Source organism: Lipophrys pholis, assembly GCF_963383615.2.
Source record: "Lipophrys pholis genome assembly, chromosome: 14".
NCBI classification, from domain to species: Eukaryota; Metazoa; Chordata; class Actinopteri; order Blenniiformes; family Blenniidae; genus Lipophrys; species Lipophrys pholis.
This window is the reverse complement of record NC_137633.1, coordinates 23,738,847-23,749,445: the sequence shown is the minus strand read 5'-3', so window position 1 is coordinate 23,749,445 and position 10,599 is coordinate 23,738,847. Positions and strand designations below refer to the sequence as shown.

The following is a 10,599-nucleotide window of genomic DNA, read 5'->3' as shown; positions in this document are numbered from 1 at the left end:
TGGGCCAGTCGCCTCAAACTATAATAATCAAAAAATAATATCTGTTATTGAGGTGTAAATCGCACTTTTTGAGAAACGTATGTGTTTTTTGTGTACAACACCTCGTGGCCCCCAAGGAGCCCCCAGCTCTGTTGAGTGAGGGAAGAGGGAGTACCGCAGTCCGGACAGCAGGGGGCGCGCCACGTCGATCCTGTTGTGTAGAGTTCGTCCAGCTGGGGGCGCCGTCTCTCAGACTAATGGCGTCCCTCCAGAGTCGAGCAGCTGATTTCCTCCCGAGCAGAGCAGCAGCAGCAGCGGGGAGGTGAACGCAGCGTCCCGGGCTCCTTACACCGCCGTCTCTGCTCGGTGCGGATCCACCGCTGGACGCACACCGCGGCTCCGTGTGGTCACAAGCCCGCTGAGAGTGTGTGCAGGGCGGCCACAGTCCGCCGCGCTCGCCGCTGCGCCGTTTGTTTATGTGCGATGAGCGGGAGCAGGGCCGAGACTCCGCCGCTGTAGGAGACATCCGCGGGTCAGATGATCCCACCGCGCCGGTTCAGGGCTTCATCATGAGCAGGGGCATCAGTCCTTCACCAGAGACACCCTCCGCCTCCTCCTCTTCCTCCTCCTCCTCCTCCTCCTCCTCCTCAGGATCCTCCGCCTGATCGCTGGCCGTCTCTTTCGGGTAATCCAATTTGGGAGATCATCTTTTAAAGCCCCGCCGACGTTACACCATCAAGACGGCGCTCTCCCAGAAAGCCAGGTGAGGTTTGGAGCTTTTATTCCCGGTAACCTGATGGTGATCTGATGGACCTGTCTCACTTTCACACTCATGTCGCAGATTCTCGCCATTAGTCTTTTTACTGCAAGATGCGCCTCCGCGGCTGATCACAGCTGTTTGTGTCCGATTGGGTTTTCAACCTGTTTCCATTGTTGTACACGGTGATTAGAGGGAGAAGCTGGCTGCAGGTTGCTGCCTCACAATGACATCAGTGTCCACACTGCCTGCTTTGTTGTTGTTGTTGTTGATGTTGATGATGATGCAACGTTTCAGAAAAAACACACACTACCTCCAACCATCTTCCGTCTTTTGCCAATTTCAAAATTGTTTTTGTCATGTTATACATAACAGTAAGTTATGCACCTTGCCTTGCGCTGTGCAATACAAGTTTGCACCAGAAGATGGTGTATTCAGTCACTCAAATGTAGCAGGGGGAGGACATGTAACATTGGTATTTGCCCCAGGATTCAAAAAGACGCCCAACAGATTAAATGGCTAAAATAGCTAAAACTGTTAAAATGGCTGAAATGGCTTGCAAAGGTGTAAAAAAGTAGAATGACTAAAACAGCTAGTTGAAATAATTACCCAACTTGCTTCAGTTGGTGTAAGCTTGCTATATATGTTTGCACCACAAGATGGTGTGTTGAGTCAATTAAAGAAATGGACAGATCCATTCATTAGACTAGATAAACATTTAATAGTCCCGCATTTGAGAAATGTCAGTGTCTCAGCAGCAAAGTGGACAGAGTAATTTTCACACAGAGTTGTATTTAAACTTGGCAATATAAACAGGCAGCAAATAAGTAACAAAGTGGTAAACACAAGAAAGACCGGAACTTTTGTGTAAGTGTGAGTTTACACTATTTACCCATCAAAGTACTTCAAAGGGAAACTTTCACCACAAAAAATGTTCACTGAGCGGCTAGCGCATAGCAAAGTGTCCTCACAAAGAGTATTCCTACAGCAGATTGTTTGGATCGACAGCAGAACCTTTTTTATGAGCTCCTTTTGAAGGTTGAACATGTTTTGTGGCTCCAGATGAGTTTTATTTCAGAGGTTTGCAACTATGCACGTACGAGCACGGTGATGGCGTTTTTCCGCTCTGTTGTTCGCCCTCCCGCAGATCTCCGCTCTTGGCGCTCGCTACGTCTTTCTCGCTCGCTCTCGCTCAACATCAACGTCAACACTCTGCACACGTTCACCTCTGCCTTCACGCTTGCGCCACTTGGCACCGCGTAACAAATGTGCCACGAAACCGGCCAATCACAGACTTGCAACAGGGTCGTTCTGATTGGCTGATTCGATCCAACTCGGTCGATATTTCTCTTGGAAGCACTGTTAAAAACGATACCTAAATGAAATAGAGTTTTGAAGTTCATACTGGTTGATGACACATTTTTGTTCATTTTTTTTTTTTAATCACTGATATTACATAAAATATGGGACTATTTTCTTTAGTTTGATAAAATTTATTTTAATTAAAACCAAACCTAATGAAAAACTATTAATAAATAATAAAAACATTAAACCCCAAAAATCCTAAAGCGCCCATATTATGCAGTTTTTCAACAATTTCACATCGACGGGTTCAACAAGATTGTATTCAAAGTGTATTTCCCCAAATCCTGGCTTGGTTCTGAATGTCGGTCAGTGTAAAAGTCCCTCCAGTGAGCTCGACTGAGAACAGGCTGTTTCTGTGTCCATCCACGTCTTACTCTTAGAAAGGGAATTTTGCATGATATGAGACCTTTAACTAACCTGACATGGTGGCAGAGTGTTTTGGTTGTCTTTATTTGCATGTGTCATGTTGTTCAGCGTCTGGTAAATCAACAATCCCTCACTTTCTTCTTGTGTAACCAGGACTGATATTCTGCAAAACCGTGCCAAAACGATACGACTGCACTTTAATAAAACAGTCCTTCACTTTATAAAATTGAAGACATTCAATCATAATAATAATAATAATAAAAAAAAAAAACTCTCCTAAAATATGTTGTAATCCAGTATAAACCACAAAACTCCTTTCGATTTAACTAACGTTTTTACCAGCGCTTCCGAGAGGCGGCTGAACTAGTGACCTAATTGGATAGAATCGACCTATCAGAACAACTCTGTGCAAGTCTGTGATTGGCTGGTTTTGTGGCACATCTATTACGACGTGCTAAGTCGAGTGAGCGCGAAGGCACAGGTGAATGTGAACAGTGTGGATGTGGAGCGAGCGCCAGAAAGGCGTAGCGAGCGCGTAGAGCGTAGATCTGCAGCAGAGCAAATGCCAGCGAGCTAACTGGGCCTGTCGGGAGGGGAACAGCTGCACGGTGTTGCATCTGAACCCTGAGCTCTATGTGCTTAGAGTGGATGGCTCTGCGGAGCTCAGAAAGGTCACTGCTATTTTGATTTTAAGCAGCAGGTCCCCCTCAGGGGGCAGTTAGATTATAGACGGAGCTATAAAAACCAGGGTAATAGACTGACACGTCAATCCCAGTCCGCTCGGGCTCCTCACATTCATTTCCCTACCTGTACATGGCGTCCTCCTCTCATACCACGGTTGTCCCCACAGGCTACATTGGGAGACTGATAGTGGGGCATGAAGTCCACAAACATTACCAGAATCATGAGACTCCGCCCGTAGAAACCAGTTTGTTGGCAGGACTGTTTTGAAGAGTGGTATCTCTCTGAGACGTCGGGTCTGCATGTGGGAGCTGCAGGAGGTCTGTCCTGCTATAAACCGGCTTTTAAGATCACTCTCATCATGTGTTATTGATTCCCACTCCAATTTCATGCTTCGAGCACTATCACAGGAGCTTCATGTTGAAACACACACTCCCCACACACTTTCATTTTCGCAGACCTGCACATTCGGGAGAAGGCGTGTGCCATCAGGAATCTAAGCGTCCAATCTCTTTGTGACTTTCTGCTGCAGATGGTCAGCAAGCAGATCTGGGTGGTTTGTACAAAGCAGCCGCTCAGTGCGGCGACCAGCGGCCGTCAGCCCACTCCAAAGGGAATGTGGGGAGGAGGGACCGCAGGATGCCAAGAAAATGTGCACATGATGAAAAGAAAAGTCCGTGAAACATGTGCGAGCGGGCGTCCACACATGAGATGAGTTAGTGTTTGAGGATGAGGGGGAGGAAGGATTGTTTTTGGTGGTCCACTCCCAGGAAAGACTTCATGTTTATCTCAGCACTTTTTGATTTTCTGCTTCCTTCCAAAACACCTCCACTGAATCAGATGCTGGATTTGGTAAAAACTTTTAACTAACGTGAAACTTCCATGGCCCAAACAACTGCTTTTACACAGTTTTATCCAAGTATAAGATAAGAGCAACAATAACATTCAGATAGCCATCATTTGCTTCCACATCATACTGGGAACGTCCCCACGTGGAGGATGGATCTATCTATCTATCTGTCTATCTATCTGTCTATCTATCTATCTATCTATCTATCTATCTATCTGTCTATCTATCTATCTGTCTATCTATCTATCTATCTATCTATCTATCTATCTATCTATCTATCTATCTATCTATCTATCTATCTATCTATCTATCTATCTGTCTGTCTGTCTGTCTGTCTGTCTGTCTGTCTGTCTGTCTGTCTGTCTGTCTGTCTGTCTGTCTGTCTGTCTGTCTGTCTGTCTGTCTGTCTGTCTGTCACACACACACACACACACACACACACACACACACACACACACACACACACACACACACACACACACACGTGTGTGTGTGTATATGTATGTATCTCACAGTACGGCTGTGACTTTTTTAATTATACTACTACCTGTGTTTTTTTCTGTCTTGTATTGGTTTTCATGTTGTTTTAAACTTTAGTGAGGTGAGCTTCAGTGTTTGGAAATTATTAATATTAATATTAATTTAATAATAGTATTGGTATTATTTTACATCGACTGAGCTTTGGGTTTGGTCTTTGTCGGTATTTGATGATGTGCTATTAATGCCATACAGATGGTTTGAAGGCATGGAGAGAAAGTCATCATTGAAGTCATCCTTTTGACAACACGACAGTGTCTGTGGGAATAAACCAGGAAGAGTCAGTTTGAGCTGGATGTCCAAGACAAAGTGTAGGAAGAGGACCGTTTATTCAGAGATCGAACCACAGGAACCGTCACCCGTCTCTCAAACTGTACTTGCTTTCTCAGACAAAGTTTAAGTTGAGGTAGATTCTCTTTGTGTTGATTTGAAGTATCTGTGAAGTCTTAATATTTAGCTCATAACTGTTGTAACGGTTCATTTTAAGGTTTTTATACTTTGTGGAATATAAATCACACCAGAAGTCGCATCGGTCCAAAAATGCAACATGAAGAGGAAGAAGATAAGTTTCTCTGATAAGATCGACTGTCACTGTGGTAGCGTTGTCACGTGTAGTGCTCCCAGATGGTACTGCATATTGTATAAGTTACATGACCTGCCAAACTACTGAAGAACAGGGACTTACAGGGGAAAATATAGCAATTCTATGGTAATTCATTACACTTCCTCAAGAAATGTTCTGGAATGAAATAATAGTTTTACCCTCGTCTGATTTGTTTCCATAATGATTTTTGTCTCAAAACTTAGAATGACAAAACCTCGCTGGGCAAAGGCACCGCCCTGAACTCCAGATCTCTCTTCGAGGACCCCCCCCCCCCCCCCCCCCCCCCCCCCCCCACACACACACACACACACTCTCATTCTTTGAAAAGCCCTTCACAGAGTCACAGTGTGTTCATGCTGGAGTCGGGACTCTGCAGGTCATGAAGCAGCACACGGTGTTAAGGCGATTAGTCTGAGATAGTCTTGATCTAGAAATGAGACACCGATTCAGTTTAAACACAACAAACCCGTGATTAAAGCTCAGCGACTGTCTGCTCCTCCTGTGAAGCTCAATGTGTTGGTGAGGAATCGGACAACACTTTGTCTTGGATTGGGACGACAGGTTGCTGTTCTTCCAACAATCACACTGGAGGTAGTATGGGCGTAAACAAGGTCTGCAGAGTATATGGTAACTTTGTGCATGTTGATATCGTGATGACGATGTACACTGAACTGCAGTACATCAAGTTCCCATGCGCTGTGGTTACACGCTCTGCATGTCAACACGCTCTGCATGTCAACACGTTTGACCATTCAGATGAGTCCTGCTGCACAGAGTCCCGCCCACTCAGCAGGTGTGAGCGTGTGAAGTCAGAAAGTGTGTGTTGAGAGTTTAGCGAGCGAAGGGATGGGTGAAGAGACAAGCGAGGAAACTCTGAACAGAGACGAACCAATTGTTCATCTCTCAGACCTGTTTACACCAAGTTAGGGTTAAAACGGTAAACACTTTGTTATTGTAGTGAATTGTTGTTTTTGTTGATGTTATTTTATTGTGAAGGCCACCGCAGCTAGGTCATATAACTTCCTGTGTCACACGGTGTGCGCCGGAGTTGATAGAAATATATTTTGGTGTGCTGCTCCGATGCTGGGTCATCCTGACAGCTTATTAAAACATAAAACCAGACATTACAGTTCATTTATGTAAGAATGAGGTTTTCTTGCTTAAAATGTCACTTTTTGAAAACAGTTTTCAGAGTTTTCCATATGTCTCCGCCGAAACTATAGTAGGTATTTCGATGACTGCCACTTCTTATTGGTTCAGCGTGTGAATATCACTGTGTCGTCACCTGAATAGCTCATATAATCATCCTAGTTACTTTCTGAACAACGTATTTCAGTCGAAAAGGCCCCAAATTTAACTTCAAGGATCATCTTTGATCATATCTACCTGCCTGCTGTTTGAAACAAACCAAATCTCATGAAAATGTGTTGAAAATTCACTGAGTTCTGATTAGTCGACGAGCGCAAAGAGATCCAAGATGGCCGCCGCACTGAACGCAATGCAGGAGGCAATGTGGCGTGTTCTTCTATACATCTGATCCGAACAGGATGAGTGAAAGCTTAAAACATAGCACTGCACATGCACGCTTGGGTTGTATTAACAGCATGAACATTAAACTTTTAAACAGGACTTCTGTCTTTTCGGGCGGCGTTAGAGGGTCATGGTACTCTGCGGCACTAAACTTCTACACAACACTCATGTTTCCAACCGGTGACGTTTGACATTCAGTTATAAGAACAATGTGTCTGCTGCAGAGAAGATAGAGCCGGACAGGAAGTTTCTGCACAACAGATCCCTTGAAGCTCTTCCTTTTCAAATGAAAACAGTTTTGTGTTGTATTTCACTTCATGACTACAACATTATTTCTTTGCCGGTGACCACAGGGATAAATTCAGGAGCACAAAAATCAAAGAGAAACCACTAAAAACAAAGATGTTTGAAGGATCCTTGAACACCCAAGCACGTTGGGATGTGGTGCATGTTGAGGTTTGTAAAGCTGCAAGCAGCGTTGAACGGGTCCTCGTGTCATTGTTGGTCAGAGTTTGGGAGCATGTCCTCCAGGTGGCGCTGTGACTGACGTGATGTGCATTTTGGCCTAAGGGTGTGATGAGTGCCGACTTGTACAGGCGAGTTCGGCAGCGCTTCCTGTCCATCCAGATGGCGCTATCACTGTGACTGTATCTTGGTCTGTGGAAGTCACCAGGGCAGGACTGTGATCAGTCCAATGTAGATTTAAGCCATCTCGGCCTCTGCTGTGCTCAGCATTCCCCCTCCCGTGGGGACGGGCCACCGCTGCCACCACTGCCACCACTGCCACCGCTGCCACCGCTGCCGTGGCTGCCACCGCTGCCGTGGCTGCCACCGCTGCCGTGGTCCCCCTTCGGATATCCGGAACGCTGTCCTTCTCTGTGGGGCCGGGATTGGCCGCCCTGCACTCGATGCTCGAATTTCAGCCTCCTCTGGGGGACGGGCTGCTGCCGGATCAGCAAGCACAGGGGCAGGATGGCGCCCTGGCGTGTCCCCCCCCCACAGCACAGCAGCCCCTCCAGCAGCCGGGCCGACCTCTCCTCCTGCGACTCCAGCCAAATCTCTGCTTCTACATTGTGTGTTTTTATCACTGCTGCTTCCGCCTACTCACAGGAGCAGTGAACACTGCTCGTCTGAGCTCTTGCTCTCTGTCATCCTCAGTGATGGTGGGAATCTCTCGCTGAAGGAGATGAGTCAGAAGGTGGGCTGAGATCTGGGGGATTCAATAACGCCGGAGCCATCAGCCATCACCTTACCCGTAAAATGATGCCACAAGCAAGAAAACTGACTGTACAGACGTTTTCGGAGGTTTGGTTTCATTAGAGTGCAGTGCGCAGGAAGTCTGAACAACTTGGTTGGATTTAGATTTGGAACTAAACCTGTCTGATTTACTGTGTTAATAAAAATTGACGTATTTGGAGTCACATTTACTAAAATTCATAAAAACCACCCGTTTGGCAGTTTTATAGTTTTAAAGAATAGACAATAGAAGTAATTATGCTGCGGTACACACAGGGCTTTCAATCATGCAGGCTGTTCTGTTCCTGAATAATTCCAGCAGAGTTGGATACAATAGTTTCTGCCATCCATAGTGATCAAAACTTCATCACCAAAGTACTTCAGCGTATTGTGTATTCGTAGCATTCAAGCAATCATCTTAAACTGACCATCAGGCTGCACACGCATGGTGCAGGAAGTCTTAAAGGTTGGACTTAATGTATTTTCACAATATAAGATTTTCTTGTCAATGGATCTACAGGTGGTACGTTTCGTTTCACTGTGAAGGTGTGCACATGTCACGTTTCCACCCGTGTGTCCTCTCCAGTTTTGGATGCAACCTGCTGTCATGTTTTTAAGAAATAAGGTGAAATCATAATCTACTTTTGATAGGATCCTATATTTTCGTCACACAATCAGACCTCTGTTCTCTTACAGATCATTATCAGGTTTGTATGTATTGGTTTTATTGTTTTTATCTGCTTTTCAATGTGCGCTATAAGTCAAACTCTTGTGAAAACTTGTTGTCACCATGGTAACAGCAGCTCTGCAGTCCTGGAGGAGACACCTTAGAATGAATAAGAACAGTTGGTACTTCAGTGAGAAGCTGATGTTCAGTTGGTTTGTCGCTGAACCTCTGGGAGTCATTAAAACAGACCTGTGGAAGAAATCTCAGGCTTGTCCATGACGTGTTAGTACCAAGTACTTTCATGGTACCGAGGTTCCAAGCCAGCTGAGGCGAGTAGACAGTTTGACGTTGGCAGATTGAGTTGACGTTGGTCACTGACTGGCCAGTGCATGAGGACACAGATGAGTCAGTAGGGCAGCTCATTCACCCCACCATGTTTTAAACCCGATCACAAGAACCCTCACAGAGATGGACGCACAGAAATAAACCCTGTGGAGCAACGACAAGGTGCAGACGTTTCTTTGTCAGGTGACCGACCAGAGAACTTAGCGGGAGCTGGACGGAGCGACCCACTACGAGTATCTGGAGGTCTCTGAGCCGCGGATACCACTGGTGTTTGGGATTAACCGGTTTCCCTGTTAACTGGTGACCAGCTTAATCAAGAGTCCCTTGTCACAGCATATGTTAAAAACCCGACTGAAATCTGTAGCTGTCCTGGTCAACGCGGTTTAACCGTATTTCCATTCAAGTTTGAAGTATTGTACCGTTTCTTGGTCTTATTGTAACATCGGTTGCTGCTAACAGCTGGTGGCAGAAGTCATTAGTTAACAGGGGAACCAGTTAAACCGAAACACAGGACAGTGAAGCATGATTGTAACAATCCACATTCTGTAATATAAATAATTTGAGCTCATTTACAACGCAGAGTTGTACCTCCACTCTTTTAAATGCAATGCGAGGCGGGTGGAGTAGGTACTAGTAGAAAAGTGCCACTAGTGTGAAAGAGAGCTGAACTGGTAGTTTGAACCGAACCTGTTGTCATTTCCACTTTAAAGAGTAAAAGCAGTTTAAAGCTCAGATCTAGTTGTTCTTGAAGATGCGGTGATGTCGGCTGGACATGATGTAATGGTGTTCAGCATTGTGACGATGATGCAACAGATAACGGTGCCTTTTCTCTTGCAGAGTTTATTGACTTGATGTGGTCATTTTTCCTTGATTTTAGTGCTTTCGAGCGTCGAGCATTTATCCCGATGTCTCCAGGTGGGAGGCAACGTTGACACGATGAAGTGAAGTAAAATCAGTTTTCAAGCCAGGGTGTTTTATTTTGAAAATGATGACATTCACGATTCACCAGGAACGGTCTTTGCATGAACTTCCACTGCAGAGGGGGAAACACACTTTACTTGACTTCCTCAGGTAGAAAAGTTTAGGCTTTCTGGTGCCGAAAGGACTGAAGCACTGGAGCTGTTTGACACACAGCAGTAATGTTGGGCCTGAGGGGCAGCGGGGTAAACTAAGTAGAGCCTTGTGGTAGATGTGGTGAGTAAAAAGTCAAGTCTAAGCAGCAGAGTGAAGGACAAGGGTCAGGAGGTCCTGGGATGACACTTTTGTTATGTCTGCAGTGCGTTCTCTCACTGATTACTGAGATTGCTTGTGAATTTTTGCGCGTCCCCTCAGATTAGACCCTGAGAGCCTCTCTGTTGGAGTGCTGCTCTTCTTCAGTGGCCATGAACGCTCCATTGTCCGGTGCAGTGACGGCAGCTCCGTCACCGAGCAGCAGCACACTGACCAGGCAGTTTAGTCATTTCAGGAAAGGATGAAGTGGTGAATATGACCTGACTTGAGTGTTTAAATTGGTGCTTTTAGTGGAGTACAGCTGTGATCTAACTATGTTCTGTCATATTTACCAGGGCTGCAGGATGTGGGATTATAGCTAATAATCTCTTCAAATATTGCAGTAATGATATGATTTGATGTAAAAAGAAAATACGTCCGCATATGTTAATGTCTGTGGTTCAAAAAACAGT

The 10,599-nt window shown here is 45.4% G+C and overlaps 1 protein-coding gene across 1 annotated transcript in view; it reads left to right on the top strand.

Annotated features, from left to right (window-relative positions):
* The first annotated feature begins 344 nt into the window (after positions 1-344).
* Positions 345-10,599, top strand: part of rnf144aa (ring finger protein 144aa) — a 33,991-nt gene continuing 23,736 nt past the window's right edge. The window contains exon 1 of the mRNA XM_080480196.1: positions 345-742. The gene's annotated coding sequence lies outside the window, so the exon portion shown is untranslated. The remainder of the gene's footprint in view (positions 743-10,599) is intronic.